Source organism: Lissotriton vulgaris, chromosome 2_1 (genome assembly GCF_964263255.1).
Source record: "Lissotriton vulgaris chromosome 2_1, aLisVul1.2, whole genome shotgun sequence".
In the NCBI taxonomy this organism is placed as follows: domain Eukaryota; kingdom Metazoa; phylum Chordata; class Amphibia; order Caudata; family Salamandridae; genus Lissotriton; species Lissotriton vulgaris.
Genome location: NC_141687.1, coordinates 1,972,699,263 through 1,972,722,007, shown reverse-complemented (window position 1 = coordinate 1,972,722,007; position 22,745 = coordinate 1,972,699,263). Strand labels below are relative to the sequence as shown.

Below are 22,745 nucleotides of genomic sequence, written 5' to 3'. Positions count from 1 at the left end.
TCACTGCCACCACAGTTTTGGCAGTTTCATCAGGGCTGCACTATATGCAGCCACTCCACTCTTGGACACTTGTTCTGTGTTAACTGCCAAGGAAAAGGCACATATAAACAATTAAAAGCATGTAGACACACTCAATGGTAGCCGTATATGCTATGCCACATGAAGCCATTAATTACCCAGAGTCAGCCTAGTTGATCATACCGGCCGCCCAGGGGTAGAAACGGATGCTGGGGTACTCCTAACGCGAGTCGTCCTGGCTGTTTTGGACACTCCTATTTTCTATGAGAAACAAGTGACTACCGATGGAGACAGGGGCTTGTCTGGAAATTACATACCAGTTACCCCGTTGGTGGTGTTTCCGTGCGGTGTCATTTGTTTTCTCACACATTTTTTCTAAACAGATATTTGTCCAACATTGTTGGTGTGGATAATTGGTACTGACCGTGTAGGGTCAGACAATTTGCATTTTTTGTTCTGTGTTTCTGTCAAGGAAGCTGGGCCTCTTAACATAAAAATTGGGACGCAGCGCAGTGAAGTACCCCCTTATAAACTATAAGGGATTGGAATAGTTATCAGTACATTCAGACTGGCCTATTTCTGAGTAACTGACACAAGTGGACGTCCGTTCGACAGGGTCTTTTGTTGTAGGTATAGTTTTGAGTGGAGGGCGACCCTGTTTGATTCACTCTGTGCTCCCATTGATAGTTAAGCTATGTGAAATGAGTCAAACCAAAAAGTGCTGCTCCCGCTGGACCTGGCTATCAAAGCAGTAGTGCTTTGGTAACACATGAATGGACGCCTAATTTGCAACCATTCAGATGGCTAACACAGATACTGCTGCTGCCTAGTAGTAGCAGAATTGGCTCTAGTCAAATGTGCCATGAGACCCTCCAGAGGAGACTTTGTGGCTAATGTATAGCAGATCTTAATACAGACTACTACTGCACTGCCTTACCCTTCTTTGCACCAGCAAACTACACAAAGATTGATCATTCACCAGAGAGACAGTTATGACAGATTTAAAAGCAGAGGGCTACTTAGGGGTCCAAGTGATGGAATATCTCCTCTTTCACATGGTGTGCTGTAGTAAAAAAAAAAAAAATTAAAAAAAAAAAATTGTAAAAGCCGAATAGCGTTGGATTTTCAGAAATGAAAAGGCATCTTTAGCAGGATTGCCGCTATAGTCCACAATACCAGTTCATCCGGGCCAAAAAAAGTAGACTACTGAATGTGAGAGAGTATGGACAGCTTATTGCTCACTCAGGCCACAAGCTAAAGTAATCACTGCGAGAAAACCAACAGCTGTGTATCTGCACAAAAGGGGTACATAAAGGAAATAAAATGAGAACCAAAGTGAAGTCCAACTGTGGCATTTCAAAATGTTTGGGTGGGAACATTTAGACAAGACTTAAGGCAAAGCATCACAACATTATTTAACCACATCGCTGCTGTGGTTATTTTTGCCCTGTGCTGGAAATTGCCATTTTGCTGGTGTCATGACAAGCTCAGCTCGTCATCAGCACAGCTCAACTGTGCCTCATGACGAGCTGAGCTCGTCATGAGCATGGAAGGGGTTAAACATGAATCGTTGGTCTGGTAAAAACAAAAAGGTCGAAAGGGCTGGCAAGTAACCTTTAACTGAACCCACAGAAAGTCTTTGGAGGACTAAAGCCCATACAAAAAGCAGAATAGCTGATAACTTTGCTTGTAATGGTTCTTTATGACGGGAACTAAACTAGGACACAAACTTATTTCGGAGTAAAAAGATTTTGTAGATGAAAAGCTGGCAGTCAACTGTTACCTCTTACCCTCCATGCATGGAGGTTTAGGTTTTCCAGACCCAGGTACCTGCACTCCTCCTGCGACAGAAGATCCTCCCAAAGTGCTAGCATAATCGGAGGACAGATGTTCATGGCTAGAAGTTCTGGGCACATACTTTTCTAGGAAATACAGAGCCACTAAGATGCCTTGGGTCTGGTCGTTCCTGATCATCTTCAGAACCAAGGGCTGGAGTTAGTGGCAGAAGGCGTACAGGAGTACCATAGGCCAGTCTAGGCAAAATACTCCTATGAGGGAGAGCCCAACATGCAAGATTTGAAACTGTATGTTCTCATCGGTGGCGAAGAGATCAAACCAGAGTTCTCCCTACTACTGGACGATACAAAGAGCAAATTCCAGTTGTAGATGCCATTTATGAATCACTAGGCATCACCAACTGCTTTTGCCCACTCTGGGGTTCACAACATATCAACTGTCAACTTTCAGCTCCAGAGGAGCAGGGCCTACTTGAACAGAACCCACTCAGCCGTGCTGTAGGAAGTTAGGACACCTTTAGCATGGTTACGCCCACTTTTTGCCATACATCAGTGTGTTTGTGACCTAGTTGAGTGGGATCCTGCTGAACAGGACCCCAGTCACTGATTTCTCCCCTAAATTAACATGGTAAGTACTTTGGTAATTCCACAAGTTGATACTGGTGTACCTTACAAGTTTATAGTAAGTGTACTAAGATACCAACGGAATATGTCCACCAGGGATCTTCCATGGGGGGCAGCATGTATTGTGCCACCCATGAGAGGCCACTTTCACTGATTACAGGACTGCCATTTAGCCTGTGTGAGATGGTGCTTGCACCCCTCACGACAGATATAACTTAATTTATATTGGCGGTCACTGCACTAAAGAACAAGGTGCTTACCTTCGGTAACGCTTTTTCTGGTAGATACAGTATCTGCCTGTGGATTCCTTACCTTGTGAGTATCCCCCTGCGTCAGCAACGTTCCGAAAGAACAAGTTACTTACCTTCGGTAACTATATATCTGTAAGAAACCGTAGTTAGTATTAGATTCCTTACCTTAGAATATCCCCAGGCGTCAGACTGGATCCGGAAATTTTTGCGTAGCAATACCCCTGCGCATCGTTAGGCGTCGTCTCTGGCTCCGCGTCAGTCGTCTGAGTGACGTCGGAGTACATAGACGCCGCCCATGCGCGCTGACGTCAGTTCTTAGACACAGCTTTTCCGTGCCACATACGCAGAGCCATGATAGAACCAACACTGGTGCCATGAAACTAGGGCCCTAAAAGGGGATGACCTTAACCCTAGGTATCGGTTCGCAGAACGGGGAGGATGGGTGGGGCGGTAAGGAATCTAATACCAACTACTGTGTCTTCTCAGATATATAGTTACCGAAGGTAAGTAACTTGTTCATCTGAAAGAAACAGTTTGGTATTAGATTCCTTGCCTTAGAATAGATACCAACCCCGGTGGTGGGTCTGCGAACCAATACTTACACCAGAAAGTCCTGGAGGACGGAACGGCCAAAGAAGCCATCCCTCCGGACTTGACTGTCCAGGCAGTAGTGCCTCGCAAAGGTGTGCAGCGAGGCCCACGTAGCCGCCTGGCAAATGTCCTGCAGGGGGACTCCCCGACCCAGGGCAGTAGTAGCCGCCGTGGCCAGAGTGGAATGGGCCCTCAGCCCAACTGGAGGCTCCTTTCTAGCTAAGGAGTAGCACGCCTTGATGCACAAGACGACCCACTGAGAGATGGTCCGCTTATGCACCGCCCGTCCCTTCTTCGCACCCACGTAACCAGCAAAGAGTTAGTCAACCACCCGGAACTGGCGTGTGCGATCCATATAGAATGAAGCGGTACAAAAGGGGGTGGTGATGGACGGAGCATCTGATCAATCACACACTCACACCTAGTCAAAAGATCTGGGTTTAATACATCACCGTTCTTGAGCCCACTCTGCCACCCCAGTTCAGACATGACTATATGCAAATCAGTCTGACCCGGTGCCTCATGGGAACAGTCCAGCCCGAACTGCCAAGTCATGTCTTCCCTGGACCGGAAACAAGCTTCCGAGGACCGGTTTCTGGCATTCCAGCCCTCTTCAGCACGGCTTGCTTGAATCCAGTGGTAAAGTGAGCAAGGGACTCACGTCTGAGCATACCATGCCACACTTATGGCGGCCAAAAGCGGTACAAAAGGGGGTGGTGATGGACGGAGCATCTGAATGAATGAAAGCGCACGTTTTGGGTCCAGACGATGGAGCCACTCTTCATCCTTTGAGGGATGCAGAGGCAGGAAGAAGGGCAAGGTGATGGACTGCCCGATGTGGAAAGCAGAGACTACCTTGGGCAGGAAAGAGGGTCTTGTACGCAACACCACCTTGTCCGGGTGTACAGATAGGAAAGGAGGTTTGCAAGATTGAGCTCCAGGCTCTCTCACTCTCCTGGCAGAGGTTATGGCAACCAGGAAAGGGGTCTTCAAAGTGAGAAGACTGAGAGGACAAGAATAAAGTGGCTCAAAGTGAGCGCACATCAAGAAAGTAAAAACCAGGTTCAAGTCCCACTGAGGCATCACAAAGGGAACAGGTGGAAACATGTGTGATGCCTTTCAAAAAACGAGTGACAATAGGGGACTTGAACAAAGAAGGTTGATCAGGCAGCCTTAGAAAGGCCGAAAGGGCAGAAAGGTAGCCCTTGAGAGTGCCCAGAGCAGAGCCCTGCTGGGCAAGAGAAAGAAGGAAGAGAAGAACCTCAGAAAGAGGGGCAGAAAGAGGATCCACAGCCTTTGCTGTGCACCATGCCACAAATCTGTTCCACCGGCAGGCGTATACCGACTGTGGAGGGACGCCTGGCTGCCAGAACAAAATTATAGACTTAAGGAGGCAAGACAAATGGCCTCAACTGTCGCCGGTCAATCTCCAAGCATGGAGGTGGAGACTGGACAGGTTCGGGTGGAGGACAGTCCCCTGCTGCTGCGACAAAAGGTCCTGCTGAAGGGGCAGACTGATCGGAGGACCGACTGACATTTTGAGTAGCTCGGGATACCAGTACCTGCGAGCCCAGTCCGGAGCCACAAGGATGACTTTGGCCCGGTGGCGCTTTATCTTCTTCAGCACTCTGGGCAGAAGTGGTATAGGCGTATAACAGACCGCAACTCCACTCGCGACGAAATGCGTCGCAGAGCGAGTGCCGCCTTCGAAATTCCAACATGCAGAATTGATGACATTGCGCGTTCTCTTCAGTGGCGAATAGATCTAACCAAGGCTCTCCCCAATGTAGAAAGATGCATTGCGCCACGTCCCAGTTCTGACGCCATTCGTGATCCATCGAGCACCTTCGGCTGAGTTCGTCCGCCCTGGCGTTCAGAGAACCTGCCAGGTGTTGAACTGCCAGTTGTTGAATCACCAGGGTTACGCCCTGTAACAGCCACAGCCACTGCCAGAGGCGCAGAGCCTTCTGACAGAGGGTCCAGGACCCCACACAGCCCTGTTTGTTGCAGTACCACATGGCGGTGGTGTTGTCCGTGAACACCTGCACTGCACTCCCTCGGACAGAGGGGAGGAATGCCTTCAGTGCCAGACGAATCGCCCACAGCTCCAGAAGGTTGATATCCGCCAGAGGCCTCTGATCTCCGCCTCTCCCAAGTGGCCTCCCCAGCCCTGGTGGGACGCGTCCGTCACAGCCACGTGCTCCAGTTGGGGAGAGGAATCTGCCGTTGACCAACTCGAGGTCCATGAGCCACCAATGCAGCGGTCTCGCAGTGCCCTCTGAGATCAGGACATGGTCAGACAGGTTGCCCTGATGCTGGGCCCACTGAAACTTCAGGTCCCACTGCAGAGCCCGCATCCGCCACCGGGCGTGATGCACCAGAAGGATGCAGGAAGCCATCAGCCCCAGAAGCCGCAGCGTCAACCTGACCGAAACCCGGGACACAGGCTGAAAGATCGGAATCAGAGCCTGTATATCCTGGACTCTCTGCTCGGGAGGATAGACCCGAAACTGCGCCGAGTCGAGAACAGCTCCGATGAAGAGGAGCTTGGGAGGGACACGTGTGATTTCGGCACGATGATGGAGAACCTCAGCTGGTGCAGGAGATCCGCAGTCATCTGGAGGTGGCGGACGACTGTCCGGGGCGAGTCCGCCTTCAACAACTAGTCAGAGTATGGGGAAGACTGAAACCCCTAACCTGCGCAGATGAGCTGCGACCACCGCCATCACTTTCGTGAACACCCGTGGGGCGCTGGTAAGGCCGAAGGGGAGCACGGTGAACTAGAAGAGCTCGGGGCCTACCGTGAACCGCAGGCAACGCCGGTGGGCCGGCAGGACTGATATGTGAAAGTAAGCGCCCTGCAAGTCCAACGCCACCATCCAGTCTTGCGGGTCTAGGGCAGCCAAGACCGGAGCCGAAGTCAACATCTTAAACTTCTCCTTCCGGAGGAAGCCGTTGACGTTCTGTAGGTCCAAGATAGGGCGTAGGCCTCCTTTGCCCTCCTTGGGTACCAGAAAGTAGTGGGAGTAACAACCACACCCTACTTCTGGCCCAGGAACGCGCTCGATGGCCCCCTTGGCCAAGGGGGCCGTAACTTCCTCCTGCAGAAGTCGCAAGTGTTCCCCCGACACGCGGTGGTACTGCGGTGGCATTGGCTTTTGGGGTAGTCTCGAAGGGGAGGGAGTAGCCCCGCCGGACGATTTGCAGCACTCACCTGTCCGATGCGACGGTGCGCCAGTGGCAGAGGTGATGGCGAACCCTGCCCCCCACGGGCGTCACATGGGCCTGAAAACTCAGACTAGGAGGGTTTTGAGGCAGATGCTGCGGGAGCGGACTGGCCTCGCCGTTGTCCCCGACCGCCTCCTCGGCGGTTTCCACGGCCGCCACCGCTCTGAAAGTTCTGTTGAGGCGGCGTGTGGCTGGCGGCACGTGTGGCGGTGCCCCTTCCTTTGCCACGAAAGAAGCGAAAGGCACCCGTTTGCTGGCGCAGGGCCGAGAGGCCCAAGGACTTGGCCGTAGCCCTGGAGTCCTTAAAGCGCTCCAGCGCGTGGTCTGCCTGGTCGCCAAACAGGCGACGGCCATCGAACGGCATGTTCAGAAGAGTACATCGGCTGAAAAATTGGCGCACCTCAACCAGGCGTGGCGTGGAACCGCCACTGTCTTAGCCATCGCTCCGCCCAGTGTATCAGTGGTATCCAGTTCGCACCGGATAGAGTACCGTGCCGCATCTCGACCCCCCGATAGGGCGAGTTTAGCCCTGACCTCCTCAGGGCATTGTGGCAGCACGTCCGCAACCGTGTCCCACAGGGTGTGGGTGTAGTGGCCCGAGAGTCATGCAGTATTAACTGACCGCAGTCCCAAACTCAAGGACGAGAACACCTGTGAGAATTTGGCCTGATATGTAGTGCTCACTATTCTAGTGATCACTGTGTATCATTCCAAACGACCCTTATTGATGATTGGTTGCAAGTCAAACTTATAGACCAGCTATCCTAGTAGCATGGACAAGAGCAGTCTTTAGGCTAAACGATAGAGGGCGTGTTAAGCTAGCTGTTATACCATCACATATACCTGTTGAACACCAAGTGAAAGGACACCACACAAGTGGTTATGAAAATAAAAGGATATTTATTTATAACAATTCTACCCTGATCTCTTTATGAGTCAGGGAGCTAAGCACATAACAAAACTCTTAAGAAAATACTTTAAGTTGCACAATTTACACAAATGCCCGAGGGGCACGAAAAACCATATACTACAAAAGTGGAATGCGAAATACAGCAGGTAAGTAACTCGATCCAGAGGCATTAGGATCGCTAGGACTACACTACTGAACCTTCAGGTTAGGAGCAGGAGGCCTAGGGAGATCGGGTGCAGAGTGTGCACTCTCACGCGGGATGCAGGACAGTCTATGGATGCTAGATTTCGTAAAGTTAGTGTTATCGGACGAATCAGACTAGATAGGCTGAAAACGAAAAAGGATCTGGACACTTAGTGAACCTACGTTGGAGCACCGAAATGCTCAAGTTACCTAGCCCAGGGGCTGCGGCTACATAGGGTTCAAAAGACGTCGGGAATCCTCGTTACAGTCTATGGAGCCTGAAAGAAGTTGCTGGCAGGCGACCAGTGATGAAGTTCGATGTGATCCAAGCCTGGATCGAAGATGGAGACGACCTGAAAGCAGAGGAGCTCAGTTCTTAATCACTATCCAGTGATCAGATGGGCACCAGGATGGCACCGGATGAAGTCACCTCGACCAGGTGAGTGGGCGACGCTGGGCTCTGCAGTCTCTAGGACCAGGAGGCGTTGTCAGCGACCAGGATGGAGGTGCGAGCTGTCCCACGAAGGTGTCTGCTGTCGGCGCTGCTGAAACCAGGATTGGAGCAACAAGCCTTGGCAAAGTCAAGCCCACGCGGTGGACTCAAGATGGCGTCTGGAGTGGACCAGGAGGGTCCGGGGGTGCTCCTCTGTTGGCGGGGAGCAAGAGCCAGTCTGGAGCAACCAGACCAGCGATGGAAGTGTCGTGGTTCGTCTTCAGGAGGGCCACAAGCAAGCAGGCAAGTGTCCGGACAACGCGGTGAGCAGCAAAGAGCAGAAGGGCCCCACGCAGATCTCGTGGATGCTGGGAGGCTGGACTTCGGTGCTGGAGCTGCTCAGGGTTAGGGCTTCTCAAACCCCAAAGCACTCCCTCGAGGATCCCTCGGCGGTCGTGCTGGATAAGAGTCGTGCAGTTCTGAAGATGGCCGGTCCCGCGAGGTCTCGTCACACCCACGAATCTCAGCTGGGCTGATGATGTAGGTAGAGGTCAGAGGTGCCAGGAAATCCGGGTCTCGTCGAGCTGGGCAGTCTTGATCCGGAGGATGGACTTGCGGCAAACCGCATGCGCTTAGATGGTGCCCGCTGGTGCAGGGTGGCTACTCCTTAGCCACAAGGGAGAGTCTTCAGAAAGGTCAAGAGTTCTTTCGTGAAAAGTCATCAAGATTCAGAATTATCTAATTTGGGAAGGGGGCCTGCTCCTACCTTTATTCTAAAAAAAAGGGGGAGGCGCGCGACTAGGTCCTGCCCATGGGTGGGACCAGGAGGGGGGTGGTTACACCCCTCTCCCTTGTCCGGACTTTCCCCAGCTCAGGGGCTGGTGTGCCCCTGGAACTGGTTCAAGCCGGCAGATGCATAGTGAGCACCGGGGTGCCACTTGCAGTCACCTTCCTCTCAGCCCTGCCTACCTGGGATACACAAAACCCTGTCTGGGATGGTGCTAGCACCGCCCCTGACAGGAAACCCCTTTGTCCAAGCTCTCCTCACTGGAAGGACTCCCAGCAGCAGGAGGTCAGACTTGTGTCTGTGGTGGCAGCATCCATTTTGTGATGCTGAGGCTCGAGTTAACTTTAACCGGGGTTCACAGTTACATACATGTCGTGTCCCTCTAGAAGGGTGGAATGCTAACCCCGTCGCCAGAATTGGCGAGGGGTTAGTATTCCAATTCGTATGACACCTTACTCGACATGTTTTGATAAAGCGATACCAAAGTTGGCTAATAACCGCGAGGATTATAATGCATCTAAGAGTATATGGTACGTGTTATCATGGAACAGCTATTAGGACTTGGTTCCGCAAGCTGCAAACGGGCTCAGCTCATGCCAGAGCACCATCTCACATAATTCCAAGCACTCTGCCTTCAGGATTGTCAAGGCCTGCCATAGGAGTGACTGATAGGAATATATGTGTCCATTTTAGGGTTAGATATAGGAATACTATATCTAAAGCAAAGGGTGATTACACCAACTTGCCCCAGCTGTCGTGCAGCCAGTTGTGTCAGATTGGGATGGCCAGCAAGGGGTGGCATAATACATGCTGCAGCCCCTGGTAGGCCCTGGGTACACCTATGCCCTGGGTACCTAAGGTACACTGTACAGGGACTGATAAGGTGGCTCAGTATTCAATTAGATATGTACCTAAGGTACATGGAATCCATTTTACAAAGAGAGCAGTTTGCCTGGGGCCCTGAATAGCAGGGTTCCAGGTCAACTAAGTCGAAAAACCAGCAAAAAACCAGGCAAAAAAGTTGGGGGTAACCATAGTCAGATATCCACCTTCCTACAACACCTTCTTACCGAACTGCTCAACCCTCTTGGATTCCCTGTCGGGAGGAGCCGACGGGAATGCTGTCGGAGTTGGAGGCCTGGATAACCAGGCTCTCGGGGTGGGGTGAGTCGACAGGAAGCAAGGGTCACCCGGAGCCGGGCGGTAGCGTCTGGCCACGTTCCTGTCCAAAGGCTGTCCTGAGGCGGGCTTGGACCAAGTGCCCAGCAGAACGTCACATAAGGCCTCATTGAACGGCAGCAGAGGCTCGACCGAGCTTGCCTGCAGTTTGAGGACCTCGGTGAGGAGATTAGTCCTCACAGCCGCTGAGGGGAGCGTAAGGTTCAAGGCCTTAGCCGCCCGCATCAACACTACACTGTACGCTGACCCCTCCTCTGTAGCCACGGTAGGAGGGGAGACAAAACCAGTGTCTGGAGAGAGGTCCAGGCCACTGGCTTCCCCAAGCTCCACTGTCCAGTCCTCTTGGTCCTGACACTGCCATGTCAGAGGGTCCTCAGACCCATCCCAGTCCTGGTCTTCACCCAAATCCTGGTAGCCAGGATCAACAATCGGGGCCTGTTCATTAAAGTGGAATGTACCTACCGCTTCTCATACGGCTCCCAACAGGGCCCTGTCGACGGCTGAACAGGAGCGATAGAAGGACTGGGGCCGGCGTCGACCGAAGTCGGCGCCGGTGGTGACACCCTCGCCAAGCCAGAAGACCGATGCAGACTTCCGGAGATGCGAGGGCTCCAACCCCGCGACCGGTCCCTCGACCTCTTGTGGGACCGGGACCTCGAACGGCGTTGGGCCGACTGCCAGAGCTCTAGCCGCTTGCGGGACCGCTCCTGCCTAGCCTTCGACTTCAGGGCTCGACAGTCGGTACAGGCACAGTCATCGTGGTCGAGGCCTAGACACTGCAGACACCGGCGATGGGGGGGTCGGTATTCGACATCAGTCGACTACACTTCGAGCAGGGTTTGAACCCAGGCATCCCTACCGGCACCTGAAGAGTCAAGAACGACTAGTAGAGGATCAAAAATGATCAAAAAGTTTTAGTCAAAAAGCGACTAAGTGGTAGGGAGACGGAGCGGCTGGCACGAGGAGAGGTGGAGAAGATCTGTGTACCACACCCTTCTTGGCCAATCCGGGGCAATCAATATAACTTGGGCCCGGTCTTGGCGAACCTTCCTCAGAACCAGAGGAATCAAGGGTATGAGAGGAAACGCGTAAAGGAGCCGTGAGTCACAACTCAAATGGAACGCGTCCCCCAAAGCTCCCGGCATTGGAAACTGGAGGCTGCAGAATGACGGGCAGTGAGCATTCTCGTGAATGGCGAACAGGTCCACCTGAGTAGTTCCCACGTCCGGAAGACGTGACGAACCACCTCTGGGTGAAGCCTCCACTCGTTGTTGGCCGAGAACCGCCGACTGAAACAGTCTGCACGTACGTTCAGAACTCCGGCCAGGTGATTTGCCATCAGACAAATCTGATGGTCCAGGACCAGAGACGGTGCGACCCTACACCTCCCTGTTTGTTGATATACCACATCGCGGTGGTGTTGTCAGTCAGGACCTGAACCGACCGACCGCAAAGGGAAGGGAGTAAAGCCTTGAGTGCTAGACTTATTGCCCGAACTCTAGAAGGTTCATGTGAAGCAACCTTTCCTCTGGAGACCAAAGACCCTTGACCTCCAGATCCCCCAGATGAGCACCCCACCCTAGAGTGGATGCATCCAATATCACTGTGGCCACCGATGGAGGAGTCTGAAAAGGCTTTCCTTGAGACAGATTGCCCTCCACACTCCACCAAGATAGATCCGCCGCAGCTTCTCTGGAGATCCTCACTGACTCCCTGAGATCTCCTTGGTGTTGATACTACTGCCTGCGGAGGCACCACTGGAGTGCCCTCATGTGCTAGCGTGCATGGTTGACCAACAGAATGCAAAAAGCCATCAGACACTGCTTTGATCAGCCAGTCGTCCAGATAAGGGAATACCAGAATCCCTGACCTTCTAAGATGTGCAGCCACCACAGCCATCACCTTGGTGAAGATTCGAGGCGCAGTAGTAAGACCAAACGGAAGGACCACAAACTGGTAGTGTTGCGACCATTGTAAAACGGAGATACTTCCTGTGCGACTTCAGGATTGGGATGTGAAAATACGCATCCTTCAAGTCTATCGACACCATCCAGTCCTCTTCCAGCAGCGCCTGAAGAACCTGTGCAAGGGTGAGCATCTTTAACTTCTCCTGCTTCAGGTAAAGGTTCAAGATCCTGAGATCCAGGATTGGACGAAGCCTGCCATCCTTCTTGGGGTTTAGGAAATACCAGGAGTAGCACCCCTGACCAATTTCCTGCTCTGGAACCACCTCTATCGCACCCTTTTTGAACAGTACTTGTACCTCTTCCTGAAAGAGCAACAGGTGGTCCTCCAAGCAAAAACTCTGGCAAGGAGGGTAATTGGGAGGGAATTCCCGAAAGGGAAGAGCATACCCATTCTCAAAGAGATTGAGAACCCAAAGATCTGATGTAACAGATTCCCAATCCCGTAGAAAATAAGTAAGCCGACCCCCTACAGGACCCCCATGATACGGAATGGCTGATCTAGGGCTGCCATGATGTTGTAGGAGGGGGGTGGGTATTAGAGGAGGAGGAGGAGGAGGAGGAGGAGGCTTGACGTCCACGAGGACGACCCCTTTGTCTACCCCTGTAGGACTTGTACAAAGGATTTTGTTGCGGTTGCTGCTGTTGGCTCTGCTTATAGGAACGAAAAGTAGACTTTCCAAAACCCTTGTACTTCTTGGTGAAAGAGCCTCTTGTCTGCAGACCCAAAGATCTTGCTGTCGCTCTGCTATCTTTCAACATTTCCAAGGCAGCATCAGCTTTCTTTCTGAAAAGGCCTGTGCCATCAAAAGGCAAATCCATCAGAGCAGCCTGAACATCAGCTGAAAACTCTGAAGTCTTTAACCAAGCAGCTCTTCTAGTGGCAATCGAAGACCCAATGATCCTAGCCACTGATTCCGCCGTGTCCATACCACTTTGTATGACCTGACAAGCTGCAGCCTGCGTGTCAGATACCACTTCACTAAAGTTCTTCCTATCCTCCTCAGGAAGCTTAGATGATAGCTGCTTCACTGTGTCCATCAAAGCATGAACATATCTGCCTAGCAGACAAGTAGCATTCATCGATTTTAGGGCCATATTACTTGACGAAAACACCTTTTTCGCATTTTGATCTTGCTGTTTGAGTCTTCATCTCCAGGAACCTGGGGAAAAGCACCTGCTGATCTCTATGAGCAAGCAGCCTGAACAACCAAACTCTCTGGTAAAGGATGAGTGGACAAGAATTCAGGTGCCACCCTATTTCGTCTTGCAACTGATTTTGACACCGCAGGAGCAGTAAGAGACCTATTCCAAACTTCCAATATAGGTTCAGTTAGAGCCTCAGTAAATGGAAGAAGTGGCTCAATCACAGAGGACGGAAAATGGAGAACCTCAGTAACGATGTTAGACTTGTACTCCACAGATGGTAAAGTCAAATGTAAGAGTTCTGCAGCTTTCTTAATCACCACATGGTAAGGAGCCACATACTTGGAAGGAGTATCAGATACAATGGGCAACTCCCATTCCGGTGAAAGTTCCAGACCACTTGCATCCTGCAACTCTTCAAAGTAATCCTCCTGATCCTGGAGTTCGCCTTCTTCAACCTCAGGTTCCTCATAATTTCTTTCCTCCATAAGGCGCTGCACTCGACGCCTCGATCACTCCATCCGAATAGACGTTGCCGGATCCGGTAACTACTCCGACGGGTCGGCGTCTAATGAGGAGCTAGAGACGCCTTTGAATGAGAAGCTGGAACCGGCGTCGAACCTCTTTGATCCAGAGGTCGCTCCGGAGCCGGCAACGCCGTGTACGGAGTCTATGACCTCGGTGGCACCGAGCTATGCCATGGTGGAATAGGCGCCGGCATAAACGGCAAAAAGCTTGAGGCACGCCCAGATTATATGACAATGGACCTATGGGACCAGCCGGTGCACCAGAGGGGCACATTGCTCTCGCATATACACCATACATGGCTTTTAGAAAATGCGATGGGTCCTGACCTGGACCAGGAAACTGAGGGTACAAACCCACTGGCTGCCCCTGAGGAGGCTGCACCGGATTAGACTCCTCCTGTTCCTATGGTTGGTGTACCGGAGTCGCCGAAATCGGAGGAGCCTCAACTTCCTCTTCATCATGAACCGAAGACTGGTACGGATCAGGAGACGGATTAGATTCCGGATTCGGTGTTGGCTCGCGAGACTGTAAAGGTTAGGACTCCCCTTCAGGCTTACGAGCTGGAGAGGGAGATATCATGCCCTTATGATTTCTTCGAGAAGATGACTTCATTTTCGAGTCCGACTCCCTGCCGGAAGGGTGTCTCGAACTGTGCTTCTTCCTTTTTATGCTACTTTGAGGAACCCAAAGCATGCCCCGAAGCAGACTTCGAAGCAGACTCCGACCGAAACCTCGAGCGTCTTGATCTCGAAGTCCTTTTGGTATCCTAACCCTTAATTTTGGCCAGGAGTTTCGCCTCTCGTTCTCGAAGAGCGTTTGGGTTCATCTTCGAACAGGAACGACAACCCTTGACGTCCTGATCCGAGCCCAGACACCACAAACAGTCACCATGAGGTTCAGTAATGGACATCATCCTGGCACATGAATCGCATGGCTTAAATCCGGTCTTCTTCGATAACATCGACTCAAGACAGCACTCCAACAGATACAGGAAGCCACAACAGTAATAAAGTTACTATCCACACAACAGAAGATCCCAAGAAACCGTTAGCGTCGACGAGGCAGAAAAAAGGGAACTGATGTCATCACGCCGACGTAGGCCTAATGAGTCGGTGACGTCAGTCGGAGTAGTATATTTTGAGAACAAGGGTACCCCATAAAGCGAACCTGGGGTGAAAACTTATTTTAGAAAAACAATGGTTCAAGGGTGGCCTAGTAAGGTCCTTAAAGGAGTGTAGCGTATAATTAATTCACGCTGGGGAGCTAAAGATGTAGGTAAACAACATTTTTTAATTTATTTTCTTTTTCTCACATATATCATAACGTTTCAGGTGCTCATATGGGTGACGGTGTGCATAACGTGACACAAGTGAACATAGTGAAAAAACAAAACGAAATGTCACAACACAAGGTATAAACCACAGAGATATATATACAATGAAGTGGGAGTATTTCCTTGAGTGGGTCAACGACGTTTCGATCTATACTGATTTTAGATCCTCTTCAGGACTGATGAGCCTCCTGAAATCTATAGTTGGGACAGTCCAAGTGGACAAAGAAGTGGAAATTTGAGCCGATGTGACCGGGATATCGGGTAAGTTGACCAGAAAGATTTCTTATCTAAATCTGTGTAATTGCAGGTTTTTACGAGTCTGGGCAGTTGAAAAAAATAGCTTGTATGTGGTTCCTTCTGGAGTGAGTTATTCTTAAAAAGGTAGTCCGTATTTGGAGGTCCGGTTAGCGGCTTGCTCCCTATGGAAGACAACTGGTCACATTTAAAACGGCTCACCTGGAGTTAATCTCGGCGATTTGGCGGCTGGAATGGGGTGTCCGAGTGCCCCGCTGCTTAGCTGCTCTCACACTAGTTTGCGAGCGGTGAGCGCGATATCAATACGTCCTGGATGCACGCGCACACGCAGTGCTGGTCACATTTAAAACGGTTCGCCTGGAGTTCATCTCGGCGATTTGATGGCTGGAATGGGGCGTCCGAGTCCCTCGCTGCTTAGCTGCTCTCACACTAGTTCGTGAGCGGTTCGCAGTCGGAGTAGAGCGCGATGCCGTGATCCTATGACGTCGTCCATGCCGGCGTGCTACAAAAGAGTTTTCCGAACGTTGCTGACACAGGGGGATATTCACAAGGTGAGAAATCCACTGGCAGATGTATCTATCAGAAAATCTACAAGCTACTTCTATGGGAAGGCACTTAAGTCCTGAGAGCAGGTTCTTGGTTATAAAGTGTGAGGAGGACAGCCCTGCATGAGCAGGACAGCCCCTTGATACCCGACCTGCCCTCTGCAATTTTGAGGCCTCTATTCCTGGTCTGAACCGCTGGGACCAAACCCCTGTGTTTCGCATCGACTTGCCGCTGCCAAGGCTTGTTGGCTTTGCACTCCAGAGATCTTCGGGCTAAAAGAAGCTCCAGCATCTCTTCCCTCCAAGATAAATGCCATCACATCCACTGCACCATGAGGATTCATCATTGGTGGGCTGCTGGAGGTACTGTTGCAACTCCAGTGCCTTCGGCCTGTGGGTCCTTCTGACGGTCTTCTACTGCTGCAGTGGGCATCCCTGCTTTCTCGGAGCCTGCTGTCTGTGAGTCCTTGACCATTGCTGGTCTCAACGCTGCTCCTTAGTTTTCAACACCAGTTGCGGCTACAAAGGCTTCTTGAAACTCATGCCGGACACTTACTACCTAGTCACGCACCTCCGGCGTGGGACAGCTCGTGCACGGCTCCTAGTCTTCCTCAGCGTTGCCTGGATATCTCAGCTGCAGCAACAAGGTCACCATCGACTCTTCAGAGTCTCCCGACATCAGTGGGTATTGTGTCTGCGGGCCTTCTAGTCACCTCAGAGTGGCATAGACTCTGTCCCATCTGCTTGCAGGGTCTTCACTTCCAGAATCCACCCTTGGATTCCTCCAGACTCCCTCACCATCTTTTCTAGAGGCATTTTCTTCTAAGTCTTCCATTGTGGTGTAAGGAGTTTTCAGGCTTCTCTTCACCCTACGCACCTGCTTTCCCGGGTGTAGGTAACCTACTTCCGCACGGATAGTGGCCCTTTACATGTGGTTGGTTCCAGGGTCCCCGGACCCCTTCCCCAAGAGGACACAAGAGCCGGAACAGCGCGCACACACCGGGCACTCTTGAGGGGACTCACGGTGTCTTAGTCTTCCAGCATGTTGAAGCAGCCCCCACGGATCCTGAAGTCTCCAGCTGTTTACTCTGCTACGGGCCTGCGCGTGCCCCACACCACCAGCCAGAGAGGACGCGTCTGGCTCCGCCGCTTTGTCTGAATCCTACGATCAATAATTCTTCCATTTTTTGTAATACCTTCACAGCTGGGGCCCAGCGCCAACACCTCTGTGGGGCTCCCCAAGCTCGCTGAGGGGTTAATTCAAGGTAGGGAGGCCTAGGTCAGATCAGAGTCTTTGTGACGTTGTGGCCGGCAAACACTTCTCCCGCTGCTTTTCCCACCTTAATGCACCTGCACAGGCAACTCTCAGGAGGTTTTTACCGAGAAGACCCTCCTTTTGTTAGGATGACAGGATTCATTCTTTGGCCGGCGGAGCTCGCTCAGTAAGCGGCCATCTTGCCGCGCAGCCAGACCACGCCCGACTTTATGAATTTCTTAAGCACATGATTTTAGTTTGAATGATTTAGGCCACACCCCTAATTGTGTATTTTCTGATCCATTCGAACTATGGGTACAGGAGCACAGAGTGGATTTGACCAAAGGGCTAGAGCGGTTGACCTCGAAGCTGGGGGAACTAGGTTAGAGTCTCAGCAGGGACGCTCAACATCCTGTGAATCTGGGCAGATCACTTAATATCCTTGTGCCAAATAAAAAAAAAAAAATGAATGTGTCAGTTTGTAATGAAAACTGGTGCTCATGTAAGGCAGTCTGATACTTTCGGGTCAAGCACGCACTATATAAAATTCCAATCTAAAAACAAGAATCCCCAATGCTTTACTGCGCACACTTTCCACCAGACGGAAGCAGATGGAAAAAGTTCACACCAGGGACTGGGATGATGGAACGGCATGCAGGAATGGGCCTACAAAACACGAGACCTACATGTTTTCCCTGATCCCGGGCCTGCCGGCCCAGTAACTTGTGAATACTGGAGTAGAGATACCTGCCGGAATCATTAACATTGGCCTTTGTATCTCCCCCTCCAGTTACTGGCCTCTCCATTTCTAAGGAGACTTTGTGAATCACAAAATGTTATTGGTACACATTAAAATAAGCTTCACTCGACCTACAAACAGTTACTTGGCGCTATATCAACCAGTTCAGAACAAACAAAGCTGCCGCAAATCTTGTCGTTTGGAGTTTTTGAAAAACAGCTCATTAGTTCTTAGTTGTAGGAAGGTGGATACCGGACTACGGTTACCCCAGATTTTTTGCCTAGTGTTTAGCTGGTTTTTGACTTAGTTGGCCTGGGGTCCTGCTAATCAGGGCCCCAGGCTATCTGCTCTCTGTAAAATGGACTCCATGTACCTTAGATACATCTCCAATTGGATATTGGGTCACCTTATGAGCCCCTATACAGTGTACTATAGGTACCCAGGGCATAGGTGTATCCAAGGCCTACCAGGGGCTGCAGCATATCTTTTGCCACCCCTGGCTGGCCATCCAAACTGACAACTGGCTGATCACTCAGCTGGGGCAAGGTCGTGTAAGCACCCCTTGCTTAGATATAGGTATATATGTGTCCAGATATAGGTTTAGATATAGGTATACTATAAGTCACTCCTATGGCAGGCTTTAACAAACCTCGAGGCAGAGTGCTTGGTTTTATGTGAGATGGTGCTCTAGCATGAGCCGAGCCTGTCTGCAGCTTTCGGAACCAAGTCCTTATAGCTGTTCTGGGACACTATACTCTTAAGTGCATTATGAACCTCACGGTTAAATGCTAACTATGGTTTGGCTTTATTAAAACATGTAGAGTAAGGTGTCGTACGAATTAGAATAGTACTCCCTCGCCAGTCTTGGCGACGAGGGTAGCATTCCACCCTTATAGAGGGAGAAGACATGTTACTTTCCTTAAACGCAGTTGAATCTAACCAGAGCCTCAGCATCACAAAATGGATGCTGCTACCACAGACAAGTCTGGCCTCCTGCTGCTGACCGAAACTCCGGCTGGGGAGGCCTGGACAAAAGGTTTCCTGTCACAGGGAGGTGTTACACCACCCCAGACAGGAGATAGTGGATTGGGGAAGGGAGGGCTTAAGGAAACTAGATACTGCCTGGGGCGCACAAGGTGCCCCAGGCAAAGCCCAGTTCAAACTGGTGCTGGGGCACTCCAGCCCCAGCTCTGGTGCGAAATTGGACAAAGGGAAAGGGGTGTAACCACCCCCTTCCTGGGTCCCACCCATAGGAGGGACCTAGCAGGTGATCCAGCCCCTTGATTTAGAATAAACGTAGGAGCTGTGCCTTGGCACATTAGATCATCCTGACTGAAACTTTGAAACAAAACTCTGGACCCTTCGACATCCTACTCATCGCAGAAGACTGAAGAATCTCCCTTGTGGTCAAGGAGTGGCCACTGTGTGCAAGCAGGCACCATCAGCGCTCAAAGGTTTTCTTTGTTGTTGCTCCTGCCGGAGATCGAACGACAGACCGACAAGAACCGGACTTCCAGACTTCCAACAGCCCGATCCACAGTCCCAGCAAAGCTGAGACCCGTGGAGGCGACGAGAGACGTGGGACCGGCCATCTTGGAAAGCCAGCAAAGTGCTTCCCGTGCAGCTCCCGAGACACCCTCGAGGCTGTGCATTGGAGATTGAAAAGCCCCAGCCCCGAGCAGCTTTTGCACCAAAGATCACCTCTCCACACAGTGCTGCGTCGGGCCCTTTTGCATTTTCCTGCTCGCCGCGTTGTCCGGTCACTTGCCCGTTGGCTAGTGGCCTCAGACGACAAACCTTCGAATTTAAACCGCTTGTCTGGTTGCTCCAGACTGGCTCTTGCTCCCCTGAAAAGGAGCAGTCCATCAGACCTTCCCGGTCTGAACCAGAAGCCATCTTAGAGTCCTGCGTGGGTTGCATTTGGCAAGGCCTGTTGACTCTGATTCGAGAACAGACACCGCCGACAGCGAGAGCCTTCGTGGGACAGCTCGTGTCCACGACCTCGTCGTCCTCTATCCTTTCTGGTCCACATGGCAGCGGAGACAAGCTTCACGACATCACCTGATCACAACCAGACATCGCCTGGTTCCTTCCTGGTTCCACGCTGGTCACTGGCTAGTGACCTAGACGGTCCTCTCTGCTTTCAGGTACTTTACATCTTCGATCCACCCTTGGTTCCAACCGGACTCTTCACTCCTGGTCGCCTGCATCATCTTCACCTCCAGGCTCCATAGAACTCCACGACGAAACCCAACGCACTTTGACACCTATGCACCCGCTTCCTGTGGGTGAGGTAACGAGAGTACTCCGGTGCTCCTGTAGTGGTTTGCACCTCTAGTGTCCTAGTTTTAAGTGGCCATGTTCTAGTCCAGTCGGAAGACTCCTAAAACAGTAACTCATTTTTACGCACCATTGACTTGTATGGTAAACGCGGTTGCCTATAGACACTGCACCCGCATCCTGTGGGCCTCCTATGTCCTAACCTTCGTTAGTCCAGTGTAGCCCCAGCGATTCTCAAGGCCCTAGGCCTTACCATTGTTCGTGACTTGGTTCTTATACCACTATTTTAGTATATGGTTTGAGTGGCAACCAGGGCTTATCCATATTTGTGCAACATTGTATGCTGTATGAAGTTCTTTGTTTAACGCTTGTGCTTCTGTGCTCATAAAGAGTATAGGGTATTATTCTAGTAATAAATACATATATTTTATAATATATAACTTGTGTGGTGTCCTTTCATTTCGTATTAAAAGGATTGAATATGGTAAATCAGCTGCCTTCACATGCCAAAAGAGTTTAGCCTAAGACTGCTTTTGTCCATGCTACCCCTAGGATAGCTGGTCTATAAGGCTGACTTACAACCAATCACCATAAGGGTCGTTTGGACTGGTGCAAGGTGCTCACTAGAATTAGTGCTCATCATATACCAGGCCAACTTCTCACATTAGTGCTTTGCTGTAATTATTTTATGATAATTTTAGGGGGTCAAGGGTTGACTGGACTCTGCAAAAATACAGGACTCAACAAATGTGTGCGATGTGGTGGAATGAAGTTTTTTCTGTGCTTTTAACATTTATTTTCTCATGCTAACCACATTTTTGTTCTGAACGGACACTTTTGGTTTGGTTTAGTTATGACTCTACAAATCCCGCTCTAGAAATGTCTGTTCTTTCGCACCTCACTTTTGTTTTCCTTCTGTGTCACACACACGCATTTAGATGTGGCACTTGTTAGGAGAAAAACACTGACAGACAGACCTCCAAGGCTCTAAAAGGAGGGTTTAAATCTAAAAATTGCTCAACGGGCTAACAGGATTCTTAAACATCTATAAATACATCAAAGAGATGTCCCTCAGCGCCTTTGACAAGACGTCATTAAAGCTGGCTGGTGCCAATATTCCCACGTCTATAAACACTAGTAATGACCGACAAACTAGCAGCAATTTTGGTGCGATGGCCGGGACACTCGTGTGAACTTCTACATTGACTCGCTAAACGGCGCCGCCATTACCGTGGGCATGTGTGAAAAACAGAGGCCTTCTAGAGGCAGAACATGGATGTACTCCCACATATAAAAGCCGGTGCAAGAAAATCCTAATTTCAAGTTAAACTCAGACTGACGCTGGTGCATGCAGAGCCACACCAAGAGGCTAGTTTGGCGGCAGCAGCCCAAGCTATGCCTCAGGCTGGGGGATGACAGTAACAAGCCCGCGTTTATGGCTACTGCTATAATTTACTAATATACATAATGCTCGTAAGTATTTAGTACTTACGGACCGACCGTTACATGTTGGTCTGGGCCAGGGCACACTGCCTTAGTATAAACTGGGCCTGGCGGCGGCCAGCCTTAACGCTTGCTGATGATGACTCATGGGGTGAGTGGGTGTGCTGGGGCATGGCAATCATCTGAATAAAATCTGTGCACGTTGCCACACAGCTCCTACCCTCTGAAGAACCAAATCCAGCCCAATCAGTGTCCCACTCCGTGACCTCCCCAACAGCAAAGGCTTCAGTGCCAATGCCATCTGAACGGCTCAGGTCGTCACGGGAGACGTCGAGAACACTCTGCGCTGAGTCAGTGAGGAGAAAACAGTATTTAATCAATTGAGTCATCAACAATATAATGCAAATAATGTGACGTGCAAGCAGCAGACGCGTAGACCTGGCTCGGATAAGTCCTGGTGCTAAGCACCGGAAAGCACAGGTCGAAATTAAGCACTGGCCCTTGCTATCCGCCCAATGAGCTCCAAGGCTACATCATCTTGCAGGGAATGCCATATAAATACGCCATGAACCTCCATACCCCCTGCATAATCTTCAGACATAACTAATAATGACAACTTAAGCCGTTGTGTAAAAGCAGTTGCTGGTTACACGAACTCCATGACAAAAAAATAGTGGCTACTGATATTGTCACTACAGGGGCGATCTACCACCACCGCCTGACCAGATTATTGCTCTAGAAGTATAAACAGGCGTTTATTCGTAAACTCATTCGGTTGAGCTGATAACTTACTATGACCGGGGGTTAATTCCAACTACAATCCCTACGATACTGCTCGCGGTTCGTAGTTCATCTTTGGACCCTCAAACTGTCGTAATCAACAAGCGCAGGGGGCAGAGCTCCATCTGCAGTCCAACCAGGAAAAGCTCAGAGAAGAACTTGTAAAAGCCGGTTCCCAGCACCACTCTTGGCAAATGCCGGGTAAAGCGGACCGAATAGGTGAGGCAGCAGGGCAGGAACTTTGAGGAACTGAGTAAAAGGCAGGGATATACTTGAAGGTGATCGGGACTACGAGCACGGTACGCATGTAAAAAAAAAAAACAATAAAAACAACTTCTAATGAAGCAAGTATTGCTTTGATTTTGTCTCCTTTTTAGGACTCGCCTATGCAGCGCCCAAGCGCTGCTTAGGAGGGGACCTTCAGCCATCGCCCAGGACTTTTGCCTAAATGTGTGCATGTTTTCCATTGGTTCCTAT

General features: G+C 50.8%; 1 protein-coding gene across 4 annotated transcripts in view; it reads right to left on the bottom strand.

The window, feature by feature from the left end:
• LOC147733584 (protein regulator of cytokinesis 1-like) overlaps nt 1-22,745 on the bottom strand; it is a 544,834-nt gene that overhangs the window by 360,293 nt on the left and 161,796 nt on the right. The gene's annotated exons all lie outside the window — the stretch shown is intronic.